Source organism: Fundulus heteroclitus, chromosome 21 (genome assembly GCF_011125445.2).
Source record: "Fundulus heteroclitus isolate FHET01 chromosome 21, MU-UCD_Fhet_4.1, whole genome shotgun sequence".
NCBI classification, from domain to species: domain Eukaryota; kingdom Metazoa; phylum Chordata; class Actinopteri; order Cyprinodontiformes; family Fundulidae; genus Fundulus; species Fundulus heteroclitus.
Window position 1 is genome coordinate 38,444,269 of NC_046381.1, and position 20,485 is coordinate 38,464,753.

A 20,485-nucleotide genomic window follows, 5' to 3' on the forward strand; every position below is an offset into this window, starting at 1 on the left:
AAGACCCCGCTGCTCACCCCCCACATTAAAACCTTCCAGCTGATCCAACATGCTGGACCCTGGACAGGCCAGAGGTTCTGGAGAACAGCCACACCTGCAGAACGACAGCACCCCCCCCCCCTCCCCCAACAGGCTCCAGCTGAGACCGACAGTTTTCTGGCTACCTGGTAGTCATGGTAGCCTCGATAACATAGAAAACGCCGCCTGTGAGGGGAACTGAGCATTAATTCAGCATCTAAGCAGGTCCGTTACTCTGGACCGGGCCACCCAGGTTCTGCTGAGCCCAAACAGTCAGAAGTCCAGACGCCTCCTGGAGGTTTCAGAACCAGAACCGGCTTTATTTGCCAGGTACCGACACGCACACAAGCAATCTGACTCTGGGTTGTAAAATGCTCACGGTGTGTGGAGACGTCCCTCTGGACCAGAACCAGAACTGACCAGCAGCAGTCTTCATGTTTCTCTTGGATTGGGTTGCTTTGTGGCGACGCCATGTTTGTTGTGAACTTAACAAATGGTGCTGCAGACATGTTGGACGGCTTTAAACCACTTCCAGTACCAGCCTCCTCCTGCTGCCATCAGTCCCTCCGCCACGGCACCCGATGGTTCAGGTGTGAGGGAAACACATCTTAAAGGTGCATAGCCGTACGTCAGCAGCTCACTCTAAAGTTTTTATGAGATAATATCACATCCTGCTGGTGTATTATTTGTTATTTTTGTTTTTTATGCTTTATTTTTGCTACTAAATAAAGCCTTACGTGTTTATTTACGATTTTAATGGAAGTACGTACTGTCCATGTGCAGAAGGGGTTAAAACAAGGAAGCGGCTAACGGCTGTTAGCATCTCCCAGCAAAACAATGAAGAAAGATCCAAGATCCAGAGAAAGGAACACAAAAAATATGATTCCAAAAGGGAAAAGCCTGGAATATTTATCCACAAAAAGGACCAATAAGACATTATCAGGATGAAGGCTTAGTGTATATAACCTTATTTTATCATGATCAAAAGGTTTTTGGTCTTTTTTAAAGCATATAACGTGGCTCTGTGCCTTTAAGCACCGGTAAAATCAGCAACAGTTCTTCTCTAATAAGTGGCCTTAGATACAGAACTGCCTGAATATCACAGCCTAAAACTGCTTCATTTAGAGCCGCATAAAATGACCCACAAGCTTCTGTTAGAAGAGTGCAAAGATTTATGTTAAATAAGTCAGAAGTATGTTAAAATATGGGCTCTGCTGCAACAGACATCAGAGACGGAGGCAGCAGGACACACTGAGGAAAAAGAAGCAGAAGCAGAGCTGACTGAGATCCACAGATCAGACAGAAATACGACAATAAAATCAGGTGTCCAGCTTTAAAAATGACCTGATAACAGCAATATGATAATATGATCAATTTCTCACACAAACTAAAAAGGATATTTTGACTTTTTAATTTTATGAACTGCAGAAAGACTTTAGGCAGATTTAACAAACTCTTCAGTCCCAGTAGGAAATACTCTTAACCCTAATCATCATTATCTCATTTATTCATCTTATTCACGCTGCTGTAAATGATTAAATTAAAAGATAATATACATATTATGGGTGTTATATATGCATAATGTCCTGGTTTATTTCTATGAATAAAATGTAACATACAGAGACAGTCGGCCGTGAAATACAATCAGCAGAGATGAACTGTGGCACACCTGAGGCTCTCTGCTGTCAGCCAATCAGGAGGCAAGAAAACAGGAAACAGCCTGCTGATTGGCTCAGAGGCAAGAGGCAAAGACAGAGAGCCCAACAGGGAGAAAGGGAGAAAAAGATAAAATAAGGGTCAAAACTGAGTGAAAAGCAGAAAATGAAAGAGAAATAAAAGAGTTTAACAGAGAAAAGCAGAACAATCAGAGACAAAAGAGATGGAGACCAGAAAAAATGATGACTGAGTTAAAGGAAATGATGAAGAGGAGGTCATGAATTAACCAACAGCTTCTCTGCCATCGGCTGCTGATTATTAAAGACCCAAACACACACCGAGCAGACGGCATTGTGGGTAATCAGCCCCATCATGTCCAACAGAAGAGAGTCCATGAAGAGGGAAATCAGCTTGAAGAGGCTCCTTCAGTCCGACTCCGAGAGCCCTCCATGCATGTGTCTGTGCGTGTGTGTGTGTGTGTGTGTGTGTGTGTGTGTGTGTGTGTGTGTGTGTGCGTGTGTGTGTGTGTGTGTGTGTGTGTGTGTGTGTGTGTGTGTGTGTGTGTGTGTGTGCGCGTGTAAACATGTAACCAGGAGGCCCAGCTCCCAGCTCCAGCACCACGACGGACCCCGACCCAAAGCGGGGGGACAGGAGTCTGAGGGGGGCGTCCAGCTGGCCGCCCACAGTGCAGCTGAGACACTGACACCTGCACCAACCTGGCAACCCCACAGCACCAACCTGGCAACCCCACAGCACCAACCTGGCAACCCACGCAGCTAGCTCTCGGGGGCAGGGATGTCCCCTCTGATGTTTAGACAGGAGTTTATAAAAAGAAAACCAGCTTGAGTGAGAATGATCTGCAGCAGCAGCTCAGACGACAACAAACCGGAGTTTGACTCAAAATCATCCATGAATCAACAAATAAAAGGATGTAAATGTTTTCCTGTCCGGTTTCATTTTAAAATAAGATTTTCATAAATAATAATCTGATTCTCACCTGAAAAGAAGATCCCAGAGACACTTTCCTCTCTTTACAAAATTAATTGCATTAAATTAAATCTGACTAACAATGAGAAATAGAGAGAACTGCTTATAAAGCAGTTAACAATATCAACTATTTTAATAAAATTTACTTTTTTTGTAATATACTTTTAGTAAAAAAAATAATCAAAAATGCAAAAAAAACTGCAGAAACAAATAAAACATTTTGAGATTAACGTTTGGTAAATTCAAGCTAAAATAATTTAAAAGAAAGGCAATAATTATGTTAAAGACACCAACAATGGGTAAAAAGTTAATAAATAAATAAAATAAAAATGAAATGATAAAAAAAAAATCTCATTAAAGGCATAATTTCCAGGATTTAAGAGAAATAAATTGCAGAGATGATGGAAATATTAAGACTGATAAAAACCTCCTCCTACCCTGTTCACCTCCTTCACAGGCTCCGCCCCTTTCTCTCCTCTCCTTCAACCTCTTAAGCTCTCCTCTTCCTCTCAGTATTCCTCCTGCTCTTCCTCCTGCCAGCAGCGCATTACATCTTTCCATTTAGTCTAATTTCTGTCTTCCTTTCCTCGTTTCCTCCGTCCTTCCCGTACTCCGCCCCTCCTCCACCGTCCTGACATGTCTGTCGTTCCTCCTCTCCTGTGTCAGCGCTCCGTCGCTCAGCTGTCACTTTCACACACACAGAGGAAACCATCATCTGTTGTTTCAGCGTGTGAGGACAAAGTGAAGTGTGTTTATTATTAGCCTCCAACACACACCTTAGTGACAGGTGTCCGTCTGAAAGCAACTGCCGCGCCGCTCTGACGGCCACAAACACAACCGGTCCCACCTCACTGCTTTCCTTTGGGTCTCATCAGGAACGGAACCGGTCCAGCTAGTCCCCAGAACCACCCGACCCGTGATTCCCACCTTTTCTGGGTCCGGCTCCTCCAGAAGATGCAGGTCCTGGATCTGGATTTGCCACCATGTCCTAAGGCGTCCAGCAGTACCGGGTTGTTCTGGTTAGAGCTCTTGTTGGGTGATCCTCCTCCATGTTTAAAGCTGAATGGATGGAGACGTTGCTCTCCGTCTGAGCTGTGGTGCTTCAGAACCCAAAGACCCAGTCGGTCGCATGCTGGGGTGAGGTCTGGTTACTGAAGGCAGCCTCAACGAGTGACACCAGAACCACCGGGTTTAATCCACAGATGGTTCTGCAGGATTCTGCTTCACACCTACTCTCCAACTCGGCTGCTTGGCGCTAGCTGCCTGCATCCATCTCTCCATGGGCCTAAACGTGAAGGACTGGAGCCGGTTCTGGGACATGTGGGCCGTTTAGTCCAGTGTTCTGGTGTGGTGTCGGTTCTGCAGGAGGTTTCTAGCTGTGGAGCGTCTTTAACGCTTTAAAAGCTCTAAAATCGTTCTATAAAAGTTCTGACCCTGAACATCACAGGTCCCGCGTACAGAGGTCCAATTACAGCCCGTCTCTCTGGACCGGTTCCTCTCGCTGTGTTTCGTCACATCGTTGCATTACTGCTGAACGTTGCATTGGATTTACTGCAGCATGACCCGGTACCGGTCCAGAGTCACCCTATAACTGGACTCTGACCCGGTTCGTCCCTCGGCCCGTGTGCAGGTGGTCGGGTTTTAGCCTCGTCATCGGCCACACACACCGCCTCGCCTTCATCAGGCGCCGATATCCAGGTTCGTTTTAATTTAGCACCAAAGGAGGTCAGACGGGCTCGTCGGCCCGTTTTAGCTTCGTCACTCAGAACACGCATCCGTTCTGCTCCAGTTCTGCTGCAGACAGAGGAGGAGGAGGCTGGAGGCGCAGACGGGCCTCCGTTCACGTGATCGGCACATGTTTCTGGTGCTGCACGTCTTCCTGGACCCGTCCGTGTGGGTCAGAACCTGCAGAACCACATTATACGCATCTAAGCAGATCTAATAAAGCAAACACGATTCCTTAAAAAGCCTGGACTGGTCCGTGGTTCTGACCCGGAATTAAAGCTGGATTTAGTTTCAGCTGAAAGGAGTTTAAACAGTTTCACTAAAAACCAAAAGGAGGAACAGAACCGCTGTTCTCAGGAACAGGAACCGAGACGACTGCCTGAAAATGGACCTCAGGGTGGACCTGGATGTTATGGGTCCGGTTCCGGGTCATAGTTCTGCTTGTTTTACTGGATCACAGAGTTTTTTCTGTCAGTCCGTTTTGCTTTTAGAGGCACGGATATAAATGTAAAACTTATATCACAGAACAAAGTGAAGAAAGTCCATACGGCCCAAACAGGTCGGTTCTGAGCACAGATGGATGATGGGTTTCTAATGAGTCTGGACTCTGAAGAGAAACCCTGAGAGCCCAGAGGAAGCTACAACAACAGAGATGGTACCATGAGGTTCTAGTGAGGCCCGAGAACCTGCCAGACGCCTTCCTGGGAGGTTCTCTGAAGGTTCTGGAGCTCAGACGGGTTAACAGGAACCCATCATGGCTGTGGTTCTGGTCAGTTTAACAGGTTTCCTATTGATTCAGCCCGCCTCCTCACACAGGCGCTGCGACCCAGTTCCAGCCTCCGTCCCCCCGCCTTGTCTCTTCCATTCTGCTCGCCGTCTCCGTGTGTGCGGCTCACGCTGTTCTCGCTCCGTCCCTCGCGGCTGATCCAATCACTTCCTATTAGGACCGGGTTCTGCGTCTGCGTCGCTCTCTGTGGGTCCGTCAGCACGTCCAGCTGCCACCCCGCTTCCTGCTCGCCTCTTTTCACCAACAACAACCGCTCCGGTCCAGAACCCAACCACCTCCTCCCTCATAATGGCCCCGCTTCTTTCCTATGAGACGGGGAGGTTCTGATGGAGGCCCGGTCCGCTCAGGTGGAGGGTGCTGAATGTTCTGCATGTTCTGCAGCAGAGAACAGGTAGGATGGATGGAAGATGTTCCTCTAACATCAGCCTGAGACGGTTCAGGCTGATTGAGCAGAGGAAGAACCGGTCCATTGCATCTACAGAACCTCACACCGCTCTAACTTATCATCTTCTGTCACCTCAAGGTCACTTTCATGGGACGGGCCGGCAGAGAGGAGAACGTGACTGTGGCCCAGTGGTCCTGGATTTCTGCTTCGCTGTCCCACAGCATGATGCTACCACCGCCATGTTTCACTGTGAGAACCCCCAGTAACACCCGCCTGAATAAATGAGTGAACAGAGCAGCAGGACGTCCCCATCAATCTCCAGCTCTGCAGCAGGGATAAAGATGCTCCCGTCCCCAGGGAGCTTCTCTGTTTCAGCTTTAATGGAGCGTTTCGTGACGCTCAGATCCATCTCCTGCACGTCTGGCTCAGGATCGACGGCTGCAGGAAAAGCCCTCTGACCGTCTGTCAATTAGAGCGATCGATGAGCATCTCCTGCAGACTGGCAGCTGCTGAGACGTCTGCAGGCTGATGCATCTCCAGGAGCGGCTCAGAGGAGCGCACACGCTAACCAGCTGCTGCTCTCTCATTGGTCCGGGGATTTTCTCTGCCAGGACTCACATTTCAAACACTGTTCGGTTGTTCTTATGCATCTTAATTTAAAGTGCAGCGTGTGATGCAGACGTCACCTTCATATAAAACCCTTCAGTCCTGCAGGAAGCGTGAGATCTTCATCTGATCCATGAACCTGGACGTGAGCTCCATCGTCTGCAGACCTGGAGATCCGCTGCATGGTGTCTTTCTATCAGCAGATTCTCCAGGTTCGTGTCTGCATTAAATCACAATCTAACCATTTTCCCTCTCGTCATTAATCGATTCATGAAGGTCAAACCGAGCCTGACAGAGTTCTGCTCAGCGGTGTCGGCCCGCTTCATGTTCAGGTCTGCAGGACGTTCCCAGAGACATGGAGTCAGGAGAGGACCTCCCTGTCTGTCCACGCCCAGCAACCCCAAGAACGTTGGTGCACACCACCTCCTACGCTTCAAGGCAACAACCTTCACATTTCATGGTTTTATACAAGCTGAGCAAAAAAGGCAAAAATAGCAGAGAAATAAATAAATCACAGCAGAAATCGAGATGGAGGTAAAAATGGATAAAAACAAGCTGGTTGATTTAAAATCAGGTCCAGACTCGTGTATCAAAGACAAACACGGACTGGTTGTAAACGTGCGCGTTAATAAACTTTAACTGCTGGTGGGTCGCTTAATAGTGATGAAATGTTCCAGATTCAAACCAATTAAAACACCATTTCTAGACCACTGCGGGGGTTTTTTTTTATCTATCGCTGTTTTTACAAAATATTTTGTACAGTTTCAGGTCAACTTACTCTGTTTCACATTTTAGGGCATTTCTAATAACCGTCCAGTATTTTTTCTTCTGCTGTTGATTTAAGTGTAGCAGCCTAACCGGACCAGACTGTGGAAACGAAACGAAGCAAATAAAACCAGAACTCCTCCAGTAACTCCACCAGAGGTTCTATTTTGGGTAATTTGCTCTGGTTCAACAGGAAGGTTAAAATAATTAAACAAACATTTTTTCATTATTTCTGGCATATTAAAGTGTTTTTACTCAAAATTTTTTCTCTACTAAAGGATTATTCTTCTGTTAAAACATCCATTACAATCATGTAAATCAGGTGACGTCAGTTAAAGACTCACAGCCATATTTAATGCAGCGTTGGAGGAATCTTTAGAACCTGCGCAGTGTTTGAGCTGTTTAGAAGCAGTGGAGCTTTCTGAGCTATCTAAAATTTTAGCTTTATCTAAACCTTCTACCTTCTATTAACGGTAATGTTTGTGTGATTTTAAAATGAATAAATGATTGAAGCAGCATTCAGGATGATTTCTATTTTAAATCAAAGCGAATAAATCCTGTTTGAATGTTTTCTGTGTTAGATTTCTGTAGAAATGAAGCGAAACTGTGAGAATCTGCTGAAATCGACCTTAAAAATCATTAATTTATTCAGGATTTGGAGTTTAAACGGTCCCAGTGGAAACAGGCTGCAGGTTCTAGCTCAGTTAAACTCATGATCCAGTTTATCAGAATCAATAAAGAGTTCTTTCTCTGGTTCTGAAGACCATCAGAGTCCAAACCAGCTTCTAGAGATCCATTACATTCACCGTGAATCCATCTCTGGTCGGACCTCTTTAAACGGACCAGGAAGCAGAACACACTGAGCATCATTCAGAACCGGCCCAGAGTTTGGCAGGCACCGGATGTCCTGGTCTGTTCTGCAGCCAGCCGGGCCTCCTCATGGGACTGAAACAAAAAAACTGGGGCTTCAAAATGCCACAGTCACTGCTGGCGCCGATCCACCTGCGCCGGCCCAAAACCTTTAAACGAGCTCCAAATTGATCCTGTTTCCCTGTCTGCCGCAGGTTCTGTCTGCAGAAAGTCACCATGAAAAACCGCTGAAGGATCGGACTCCTGCTGGTTCTCGTGTGTCATTCTGTCGGTTCTTGTTGTTTTTTCATGGTGAGGAAGTAAAGAAAAGAAGAAGAACCCAGCGAGGACGACCCGCATCCCAGGGAGTTCCTCTCATCCTCCGTCCTGTGAACCCGCCGAGGAGGACAGGACTTACTGCAGACTAAATAACCTTCTCTCACTCCTCTGTTGTGCAATCAGCCAAGTGGGATAAAATCAGACAGAAAGTTTAAAGCCACGTTAAACATGAGACTTTTACAGGCCTCACAGCGGGGGGGGCCTGGCCACGCTACAGTCGACGTCTTTCCTGTGGACCAGTGAAGGCGTCTACACCAGGGAGAACAGCCACCAAGCCACAAACATAAAGTCTGTTTTCTGAGAAACCGTCAGACTGCCTTGGAAACGCTCTGCTTGTAACCTTTCCTCAGTCGAGACAAGCGTCCTCGCCACCGGCTCAAACTGAGGGAGCGTACAGGCTAAGCTACCCGCTAAGCTAAGCTACCCGCTAAGCTACGCTACCCACTAAGCTAAGCTACCCGCTAAGCTAAGCTACCCGCTAGCGTTCTTCTGTCTTCTCTACCATAGAAAGTACTCCTGGGTCAATGTGAGCTTCTGAGCTTTCTGTGCCTCTGCTCTGTCTTCTCTAACATAGAAAGTACTCCTGGGTCAATGTGAGCTTCTGAGCTTTCTGTGTCTCTGCTCTGTCTTCTCTAACATAGAAAGTACTCCTGGGTCAATGTGAGCTTCTGTGCTTTCTGTGTCTCTGCTCTGTCTTCTCTAACATAGAAAGTACTCCTGGGTCAATGTGAGCTTCTGAGCTTTCTGTGCCTCTGCTCTGTCTTCTCTAACATAGAAAGTACTCCTGGGTCAATGTGAGCTTCTGAGCTTTCTGTGTCTCTGCTCTGTCTTCTCTAACATAGAAAGTACTCCTGGGTCAATGTCAGCTTCTGTGCTTTCTGTGTCTCTGCTCTGTCTTCTCTAACATAGAAAGTACTCCTGGGTCAATGTGAGCTTCTGTGCTTTCTATGTCTCTGCTCTGTCTTCTCTAACATAGAAAGTACTCCTGGGTCAATGTGAGCTTCTGTGCTTTCTGTGTCTCTGCTCTGTCTTCTCTACCATAGAAAGTACTCCTGGGTCAATGTGAGCTTCTGTGCTTTCTGTGTCTCTGCTCTGTCTTCTCTAACATAGAAAGTACTCCTGGGTCAATGTGAGCTTCTGAGCTTTCTGTGTCTCTGCTCTGTCTTCTCTAACATAGAAAGTACTCCTGGGTCAATGTGAGCTTCTGTGCTTTCTGTGTCTCTGCTCTGTCTTCTCTAACATAGAAAGTACTCCTGGGTCAATGTGAGCTTCTGAGCTTTCTGTGCCTCTGCTCTGTCTTCTCTAACATAGAAAGTACTCCTGGGTCAATGTGAGCTTCTGAGCTTTCTGTGTCTCTGCTCTGTCTTCTCTAACATAGAAAGTACTCCTGGGTCAATGTGAGCTTCTGTGCTTTCTGTGTCTCTGCTCTGTCTTCTCTAACATAGAAAGTACTCCTGGGTCAATGTGAGCTTCTGAGCTTTCTGTGTCTCTGCTCTGTCTTCTCTAACATAGAAAGTACTCCTGGGTCAATGTGAGCTTCTGTGCTTTCTGTGTCTCTGCTCTGTCTTCTCTACCATAGAAAGTACTCCTGGGTCAATGTGAGCTTCTGTGCTTTCTGTGTCTCTGCTCTGTCTTCTCTAACATAGAAAGTACTCCTGGGTCAATGTGAGCTTCTGAGCTTTCTGTGTCTCTGCTCTGTCTTCTCTAAGCCCCAGTGGGTGGAGGCAGATGAGCGTTCACACTGAGCCTGGTTCTGGTTCTGCTGGAGGTTCTCCTCCCTGTTAAAGGGGAGTTTTCCTCTCCACTGTCGCTTCATGCATGCTCAGTATGAGGGATGCATGTTCAGCGAGGGAATCAGACCTCTGAGACGGAGGTTTGAGGAGAAAATTCAGGCCGATGAGACGCTAAGAATACATCAGAGAAAGCTGAGAGGCTGAAGCCTAACGAAGGCCAGGAGTGTTAATCAGCAAATCCAGACATTAACAGAGAGGAACAGGTGGAGGTCCAGACAGAACCAAAACCACCGCCTTCCTGTAAGCGGCCTGTATTTATGGAATAAGGTCATTTTGGACCAGATGACGCTACGGTCCAGTCCAGCACCAGAGGCTCAGAGACGAGCAGCCAGAACTGAAGGTGGAGGAGGTGGAGGAGGTGGAGGAGGTGGAGGAGGAGCGCCGCCGTGTCAACAGGAGGTCCATGACTCCATAAATCAGCAGACCCTAAAACGGAGCGAGTCCAAGGTCAGCTGAACCACGACGCTGGAGGCTTGTCGTGGTTCTGGTCGAGCCGCCTGGACTTTAACGGCCTGTAAAACGGCGCTTTATGGGCCGCGGCGGCTGGTCTTCATTAAACCCGAAGGCTCGACCCGTTTATTTGTTCTGGGCAGAACTGATGCTGACAAGTTTCACATAAAGGAGAAAAGTTTCACATGCTGAGGAGGTTAGCCTGATTATTTACAGCATAACGAGCACTTCCTCCTCTGACACGCTGAAATTACCACATTACCCTGAAAACATGGGCTCTACTACATTCTAGTTTTACTATTTATAACATATAACATGAAATACTCCCTGCATAAATTATAATAAAGCTACTTGCATGTATAAATCAAGCAGAGCGGTAAGGCTCCGCTTGTGAAAGTAAAATCTGTTGTTCTCTGTTTGGCATTAAGATATTCCTTATTACCACATCGCCAGACACCATTATTAAGTAAAAAATTAAAAAGTAAAAAAAATAACATCTGGGCTCTAACTGATGAAATGTGGATTTTCTAAACGTTTCGCTGCATTAAAGTTTTAGTTTTGCTACAGAAACTCTGAAGACGTTCAGCTGCTAATATTTACAGAGAAATAAAACATTATGTGGATTTTATCATATTTAACCTTAATGGAACGTTAATAAATATAACATTAACTTAAAAGTTTTATGTGGAGAAATGTGACGTCAGTCCGGCACCGTTCAACAGAACCACCGCTCTGTTCGGACCCTTTATCTGGACCCGGACCAGGTCCAGAACCCTCTGAAGGTTCCTGGGTTCCTGAAGCAGAACTCCTGCAGTCAGAATGAAGGGCTGACAGCTACATGAGAAAAACCCTAAAACTGAAAATGAATCACTTCTGAAGGAGACCTCAGCTGCAGCTCTCTTGACTGTTCTGACCCACAGAGTCCGACCCGGTCCAGGTGCGTTTGATTCTGACTCAGAGAGCGCTCCACGCGACCCAGAGCGGGTGGAGATAAATCAGAGCTCAGCTGCTTCCTGTAAAACCCACACCCTGCTGTGACCTCCGACCTCTGCCGCGCTGATGGGACTCCCCCAGAGCCGAGGCGGTTCTGGGCAACGCCGGGCCGGTTCTGCTGGACGCCGGGTTCAGGTGTTTGGACCTTTCATCAAAGGCTAGCGTGAGCTGAGCGACATGTTTACTGTGGAGCTCCTGGTGGAGAACGCCCGACTTTAACGAAGCCGTGATGGTGGAGGCGGAGTTAGAGTCCGGGAACAACCGGGTCTGTCGGAGCAGAACCTGAAGGATGGCATGATGAGGTTCTACAGAACAGGAAGTTCCCCGACCAGAACATGGAGCCTAACTTTGATCACAGGCTCTATCCCTCTGAAGATGAGGGAACCATGAAGCTGAGGCAGACGACGTGAGGAACAGACTCCAGAACCTAGAACCGGGCCGCTCCTCCAGCTCCGACCCGGATTATATAAGTTTGTCAGTATTTATTCCTCGCCTCTCCGGCCGGCTTTGTTCCTCTGTAAGCCGCCTTCTGCTGCCTTGAACAGTCACTTAAGAGAAATGTTGACAGTCGGAGCTCTATTAAAGCTGACACATGCTGCTCTCTGGTATTTCACCGCACATGACTCATCTGTGCGGCGGCCTCTGGACCCGCTATTAGAGCCTGGCGCTGAGGCGCTTTAACAAAAGCATTTACAGTTTGACTTTCAAGACATTTTCCTCTCACTGCAGCACTTTCTCTGATTGTTTCATCCAATTAAAACCTGCCGCTTATGTAAGTTTGGGCGCTGGAAGGGAAGGAACGTCTGAAATCCTCGGGAACACGGCGGACTTCTGCTGGATCGCTAATGGCTGAATAAAAACCCTCACATTTGTTTTGTATAATTAGCTTAAGTTGTTTGTTTAAAGGCTCACAGACATAAACCTCTGAACCCGGTCCAAAACTTTCCAGAACCCGCTGTTGTTGTGTGCCTATAAATAAATCACACACACACATCCTGGTTTAAAGGACAAAGTGAGGACCGTGCTTTGACTTCCATAGACTTCCATTCATCTACAAGCCTTTCAATGGCCTAACCCTAACATTTACCAGGTTATAACTAACCCAACCTATACCAGGTTATAACTAACCCCAACCTTTACCAGGTTATAACTAACCCAACCTATACCAGGTTATAACTAACCCCAACCTTTACCAGGTTATAACTAACCCCAACCTTTACCAGGTTATAACTAACCCTAACCTTTACCAGGTTATAACTAACCCCAACCTTTACCAGGTTATAACTAACCCAACCTTTACCAGGTTATAACTAACCCCAACCTTTATCAGGTTATAACTAACCCAACCTTTACCAGGTTATAACTAACCCAACCTTTACCAGGTTATAACAAACCCCAACCTTTATCAGGTTATAACTAACCCAACCTTTACCAGGTTATAACTAACCCAACCTTTACCAGGTTATAACTAACTCCAACCTTTACCAGGTTATAACTAACCCCAACCTTTATCAGGTTATAACTAACCCCAACCTATACCAGGTTATAACTAACCCCAACATATACCAGGTTATAACTAACCCAACCTTTACCAGGTTATAAATAACCCCAACATATACCAGGTTATAACTAACCCCATCATATACCAGGTTATAACTAACTCCAACCTTTACCAGGTTATAACTAACCCCAACCTTTATCAGGTTATAACTAACCCAACCTTTACCAGGTTATAACTAACCCCAACATTTACCAGGTTATAACTAACCCCAACCTTTATCAGGTTATAACTAACCCCAACCTTTACCAGGTTATAACTAACCCCAACATTTACCAGGTTATAACTAACCCCAACCTTTACCAGGTTATAACTAACCCCAACCTTTATCAGGTTATAACTAACCCCAACCTTTACCAGGTTATAACTAACCCCAACCTTTATCAGGTTATAACTAACCCCAACCTTTACCAGGTTATAACTAACCCCAACCTATACCAGGTTATAACTAACCCCAACCTTTACCAGGTTATAACTAACCCCAACCTATACCAGGTTATAACTAACCCCAACATTTACCAGGTTATAACTAACCCCAACCTATACCAGGTTATAACTAACCCCAACATTTACCATGTTATAACTAACCCCAACCTTTACCAGGTTATAACTAACCCCAACCTATACCAGGTTATAACTAACCCCAACCTATACCAGGTTATAACTAACCCAACCTTTACCAGGTTACAGCTAACCCCAACCTTTATAAGGTTATAACTAACCCCAACCTTTACCAGGTTATAACTAACCGTTTCCAGTATATAACTCATTCTAACCCTAACTGACACCTTAGTCTAAAACTCCCAGAAAAAAGTGAGGACCACAGAAATCTCCTCACTTTACACTAAAAACAGAAATCTAGCGTCTGCTGGTTCTACTTCAGCATCTTTAGTTACTTTTATTGTTTCACGTCTTAATCAGAGCGTAATAATAAAAACCCTGCATCTATGTAAGCACAGTGATTCACTGCTTAGATAACGTGGTCATAATGTGTAAATACTAAATAATGTGAATAATTGTCACATTATCATGTTCAGTTCAACCCGATTGAAGCTGAATGAATCGATTTAAGTTTACTGGCAACAGAAAATCATCATTATGTCATCCTAGAGACAGATTTCATGTCCAACATGAGAACTGATCATGGTTAATGTTCATTTTGCTGAAATAATCTGTTACTCTGGTCGCTCAGGAGGTTCTGTTGGTTCTGCCTCTCAACTTCACAATATATCCACCTGAAGAAGTCAGGGAACAGAACAGAAACGTCTCTCCTGATCAGAAAGGTCTCAGGGAGACATCTTTACTAATCTACAGGATCAAAGCCAGCGGGGGTTCCTATTAAACCGTCCCTCAGATTTAACTGATCAGCTGGTTTAGAGTGAAATGACCAAACCATCATGAAGTAACGCAACATTAGAGGCTGTGAAAGCAAAAGGTCTCCTGAAGTAAGTGTTATTCTCAGCGTACGACAAACTCCTCGCTTTACAGTAAAATGTTCTGGCTCAGCTGCAACTACAAGAACACACTTCCTGTCTTCAGTGAGGAGAGAAGCAGCAGAAATAAAACGATAAAACGCTGATCTCCATGTTTCTGCCAGCAGGGAAACATCTCACTGCGCTGAGTCGGTCCAGGAGGGCCTGGCAGAAAATCACCTTCAGGATCAGTAAAACGGTTCTGGGTGGATTCTAAATGTTGGGACTGGGAGGTTCTGCTGCAGACGGAGGTTCTGCTGCAGACGGAGGTTCTGCTGCAGACGGAGGTTCTCTAAGATCCGGTTCTGACCTGAAACTGAAAGCTGGAGTCCACCCTGAGAAGCTTTAGGAGCGAGAGGAGGAAACCTGAAGATGGTGAGAGGACATCGGAGCAGAGGCCTTTGACTGCAGAGGAAACTGGGTTCTGGTTCTACGAGGAACCTCGTGGATCTGCAGGAACCAGAACCGGGTTTGATACGAGCAGCAAAGAAGTCAGGGGCTAGTCTGACATGATTACATGCTTCAGGTTCAGTACCTTCTCTGGGACCAAACCCCTGAACATCCTTTCAGGTAAAGCGCAGGTAGGCGTCCCTCTGGGCCTCAGACAGGTTGTGTTTTTACCCAGAATGCCTCAGGAAGCTCCCAGAACTGCAGCACCTGGCAGGTTCTACGCTGAACTCCTCTTCCAGGAAGGCTCTCCTGTTTTTGGGCTTGTTTTCAGTCTGCAGCAGCGGCTAGCGTCCGTGAAAAGGCCGGAGCCACCCACAGGACGCCGTGCCTCTCAGGTTTCATATTGTTCTGATTGTTTTCACCTTTAAGGCTGCAGATAAAGAGCAGGAAGCCGACCTGAGAGCTGCTCAAACAGCCGCCGTCCGCTTTATAAGCGTTCAGGTCTGCTGCTCTGGACAAACACGCTCTGAGATTCAGCCGCACACACCCTGCTCAGCACCTGCACACTCAGGTGTAATCACACACCCGCCCACCGCGGACGCACACCTGGCCGAGGCGCCGACGCAGCAGCTGCTCACCTTTGGCTGCAGAGCTCAGCCGTGATGCACCGTCCTGAAAACCACGCACCTCTTCTTTTCCAAGAGTTTATTTAAATCCTGCAACCGCAGCTGCACCTGAGGCCAGCAGGCCCCGCCCACAGCTCACCTGGAGAGGTGACAGCGGTGACCGCAGCGGAGCGTCTGGCAGCGATGGCTGCAGGGAAATGGATCAAGTCTGGCATCATATTCAAACTCTCACAGGTAGCCAAATGTACCTGCTGAGCAAAGGTCATGTTTGAGTGGAAAGAATCAACTTCCTGTTCACCTGAGGAGCAGACGCAGGAATTACCTGGAGAGCTTTCAGGATTTCTAATTCTATAAATCCTGTGTTTCAGTCTGAAGCTTGGTGATGGCAAGCATAAAGAGGTTTTAAGGGATCTAAATGATTTAGTGTAAAACCAGACGGTACGATACATCAGATCCTGTGCAATAGTCCTGCACTGCAAAACAGCAACTATAAGCAACATTTTCTGGAAATAATCCTATTTATCCCTGATTTCAGCAGCCAAATACGACTATTTTTACCCCTAAAATAAGATAATTAGACACAATCCTGCACTTCTAAAAAGATGTACTATTTTAGGTGCAAGTATCTTATTCCATTGGCCGAAAATCTTATTTAGCTGCTGGAATCAAGGAAAAAAACAATTATTTCAAGAAAATCTTACTTTCTTTTAGTTCCCCTTTTGCAGTGTGCTACTACTACTACTTCTAATAATAATAATAATAGTAATAATAATAATAATGCATTTTTCAATATCGCAGTTTAAAATCAACAAGAAAATAGAGCACAAACTGAAAGAAGCAAAATTAAAATTCATTTCAACACTAAAATATTTTAACATTTTCTCAGATGCTGGGTGAGGGCGTTTTAATACTAATTATGTTAAAATGTAAAACACAGTGAGTCACAGTGCCGTGTATGGTACGGTCCAGCGCTTTACAAACTGCAGCGTTACACAGAGGAGCTGAGGTGAACGGCGCTGATTATTACGTGAGGACCTTGAATGCAGCGCGGCTCATGCTGACCTGACCTAACGGTCTGTTCAGGGATCAGATCTGCACCACGTTATGAGGCCGGTTCTGGTTTGGATGCAGAACTATTTTCCCTCAAGGCGAGCGCAGAGTGACTGCTGGCAGCAGAGACAGCTTGCTGCTGTTTTTGTGACTAAATAAAAAAAAACGCTTGTTTTTCTGCTGTTATGTCTGAACTGAAGGCTCCAACCATCACAACTCAGCGATTAAACTGAGCGTCTTTGTTTTCTGATGTTATTATTTATGACTGGAAGATCCAGCAGAGAGCAGCTGATGAAGCTGCAGCCTTATTCTGACACACGACCCAATCGTTGTACAGTAAGCAGAAGCTTAATGACATTAACCATACATCTGACATAATACCATAGGATACGGAGAACAGCAACCCAGTATCAGAAAATATCATATCACCCAAATAGATGACGCAATATCAGACATTATTACACAGTTTAATAAAAATACACAAACTGTATAAAATCCAACATGACTCAATAAGCTGCATCAAGAAATGAATATTACTGCAGCCTCACAGCCAATCAAGGCTATTTATAAAATAAAATCATTTTGGGGATCAGCCCCCCCTCCCCCCACGCTGCAGCACCACAGCAGCTGCTACCAGAACCGGACCAGAACTGCTTCACATGGAGCGTCCACGCCTTGCTCCTCCATCCCAGCTGCTGCCATCCGGCCTCGCCTGCATCAGGTGAACCGAGCCGTGCCGCTCCGGTTTACCTGCATCAGGTGAACCGAGCCGTTTACCTGCATCAGGTGAACCGAGCCGTGCCACTCCGGTTTACCTGCACATCTGCTGCAGGACCGTTTAAACCGGGCTTCAGAAAGATGTCCTGAAATGATTCCTTTAGCCATAAAACTCAAACGTTCTGAAATTACTGACAGACTGGTGCTTCCTGGGAGAAACTGAGGTTTTCTTTCTAATTCTCACATAAGAACAGGCCTAAAGCCATAATATGTAGAATACAGTGTAAGAGATGCGTTGGTGCAGGAAACAAAGTAACGGGTCCTTCAGGAGAACTTCTAGCGGTTCTGATCGATGTTGCATCCAAGGTGAAGCTTAAAAACAATCCCTGGTTTTATAAATATTCTCCTGAAAGCTGGAAGCCTTTTCCTGACTGGGATTTAAATAAAACTGAGAGGAAAAAGAACATTTTCATCGTCAGACAGAACCGACCGCAGCGTCGCTGAGGTCCGAACTCTTTACTGTCTCCTCGGTTTTACCCGGACAGACGGCTCGCTGCCCCTAAGGGACAGATTTCTGCCGCAGGACGGATCCGAGCGCCAAGCTGGACGGCCAGAGTCAGAGACGGAGAAAAGCAACACCTGGAGTCAGCGGCCCGTTTAAATAGAGATATTTAGCATTTTTAGACGCTTTTTAACACATTTCTGCTGCTAGAATAACAGCAATCCTACAACAAATAAAGCTTTAATATTAAATATCACAATATTAATTACATTAATTAGTCTGTAGTTTAAAAGACGGTCAGTTTGATGGACATATTTGCCAATTATATCAAATATGATAATAAAGTGTTTCTGAAAACAGATTAATTAGATAAATTTGGAAGCTTGTAAAAGACTTTAAATCATTTTTACAGATTTATGTAAACTTGACGGCGGTTCGCTCTCAGGAATAATCTCACATGAAATCTACCCAGAGAGTTTTTGCTCTCATTTTCCATCTGAAACTTTATAAAATAATAAATGTTGCTATTTCTGCAGCTCCTGTTTTGTTTTGTGTGAGTAATAAAAAGAGTCAGCAGGCTGTGAGGAAACATATAAGAGGTTAAAGGTCAGACTTAACGCCTCATTTCTCCTCCCAAAAACAAAACAAATCTGTTAAAATGATAAATCAGAGATAAATATGATAAGAATTTAATAATTAAAAACTACATTTTTCCATCAAAGGAAAATAATCTAATAAAAACGTCTTTGTTATGATTTAGTTTGATAATTCCTGCACAGAAGCACCTGAACTGCCGTATGATAAATATTTGCTTAAAGAAGCTTTAAAACGCAGCTGCAGGAGAAAAAAGGGAACCATCTCCAGCCAACAGTTTGTGACATTAAGTCTGAATATGCCAGGACCTTAATAAATGTCAGCTTATGGAAATCAGCAAGTTTGAGCAGAAAGCGGCCGAAGAGCGCAGCTTCCTGATGTAAACAGGCCAGAAGTGATGAGCAGCAGCTCCTCGGCCCCAGAAGAGTCTGCTCTTACACAAACACAGCCTTAATTAATGGAAAGAGCGGCGGCACGGCTCGGCTCGGCTCGGCGCGGCTCAGTTGCATAGGAACAGAGGAAACATGGTCTCAGGAGAGGCTCGGAGCCGCTCAGGAGACTCAGCGCCTTAAAGCAGCGCGCTGGCCCAGAAAGCCGCAGTCTGGGTCCAGGTTCCGACTGTCTGAGCCGAACCTGCTCAGGAGTCACATCCAGACTCTGAATGGTTCTGATGGTCCACCGGGCGCGTTTCCGTGCGTAAAATGTTCCGTCATCCTACATTTTCCTCTTTTTCGGTTTTGTTTAATCAATCAGAAAACAGTAAAAGGCTAAAATTGTCTTAATTTCAGCGGATTTTAGTTTAATTTCTCAGAGACTTTAGTTTCAGGATGAAACCAAAGGGCAGAGTTCAGCCTGAGCGCCCAGGCGCGGCTCCTCGGCAGCTTCTGATTCCGGCAGCGAGAATAAAGAGAATAAATTCAGTACTTACATGTGAAAGTCCTGCGGTAAAAGCTGCGGGTTTAAATCTCTCCTCTGCCGTCACAACATGCCCGCTGCGTCCCGCTCACTGACCCGGAGAGGAGGCGCAGAGGGATGCATCCATGAGCGGAGAAACTGCGCGCTGCGTCGGCCAGGAGAGCTCCGCTGGAGCCCGCTGGCTTAGGATCCAAACTCAGAAGTGATGAAGGAGGAGGACAGCAGGAGAACACAGGAGCGTCTCCTCCAGGAGCGTCTCCTCCAGGAGCGTCTCCTCCAGGAGCGCCTCCTCCAGGAGCGCCGGGCTGTTGCGCGTCACTCCACCCCGGGAAAGAAAGTGCGCACCGGGCTGCTTCACTCCGCCCGCTCCTGCATCCTCCAGCAGAAAAAAACTCCTTTAACTCCAGAAACAAGAAGATTTCTCCTGATCCTCTGTGGAGTAGTGGCAGGTGATGACAGAACAATTAAGAAGTCCTCCGCAGGTTCCGGCTGTTCTCGGCTTTTCCTCCAGAACCCGCTCTGAGTGGCGTCGGAGCGCAGGGTCTGGTGCGTCTCTGGGCGTCCGTGGGCTGCTGGGGCTGTCCGGACACACTCCCGTCATCCCCGCCGCTTGATCGCCCCTGGACCGGGGAGAGAAAGTGACTTGGGAGGAGAGTATCGCGAGGTTAGGACATAAATCCCGTTTTTCTCGCGCTGTGACGACCGGGGACGCGCGCGTTGGGTCAGGACGCGCGAGTTTGGAGAGCTTTGGCTGAGCGCTTCTCCTGAATCAGGGAACATTAAGGAGACTCTCCGGAGCACAAGGCATCTCCTCTCAGACCCGTTTCAGCTTGGAGAGGCAGGACTGGACCGCCCTGCGCAGAACCAGAACCAGAACCAGAACCAGAACCAGAACCTCCTCAGGAGTCAGTCAGGGATGGGTCAGCTTTAACTTCTGCTGCCATCAGCTCACATTTATCCTGCAGAGGCATCTGAAGCTCTGGCCTGACTTCAAGGAGGGAAAAGTAACTAAGCACCAAACATCAAGAACTTCTAAATAACAAGTATGAGGCCTGCGTGGTTTTATTATATATTATATGTATTTAGATATTACATCATGAGCAACATTTCTATGACGTTTTCAGCTCACCACCCCTATGATTTAGTCTTAACCCCTAACCTGACCAGTTGGTGGTTAAAATGCTGACCCGTCTCCCCCTGGCGGTTGCTCTTAGGTACTGTCGCTGTTGCCAGGATCAAATCGGACTTAAAATATATATATATATATATTTTTTTTTTATCAATTACAGGTTTTCTCTCAGTAAATCC

At 46.2% G+C, this 20,485-nt stretch overlaps 1 protein-coding gene across 1 annotated transcript in view; it reads right to left on the reverse strand.

Moving 5' to 3' along the window:
• scn5lab (sodium channel, voltage gated, type V-like, alpha b) overlaps positions 1-19,770 on the reverse strand; it is a 173,097-nt gene extending 153,327 nt beyond the window's left edge. Inside the window, 1 exon segment of the mRNA XM_036124903.1 lies at positions 19,191-19,770. The gene's annotated coding sequence lies outside the window, so the exon portion shown is untranslated.
• Positions 19,771-20,485: the final 715 nt, after the last annotated feature.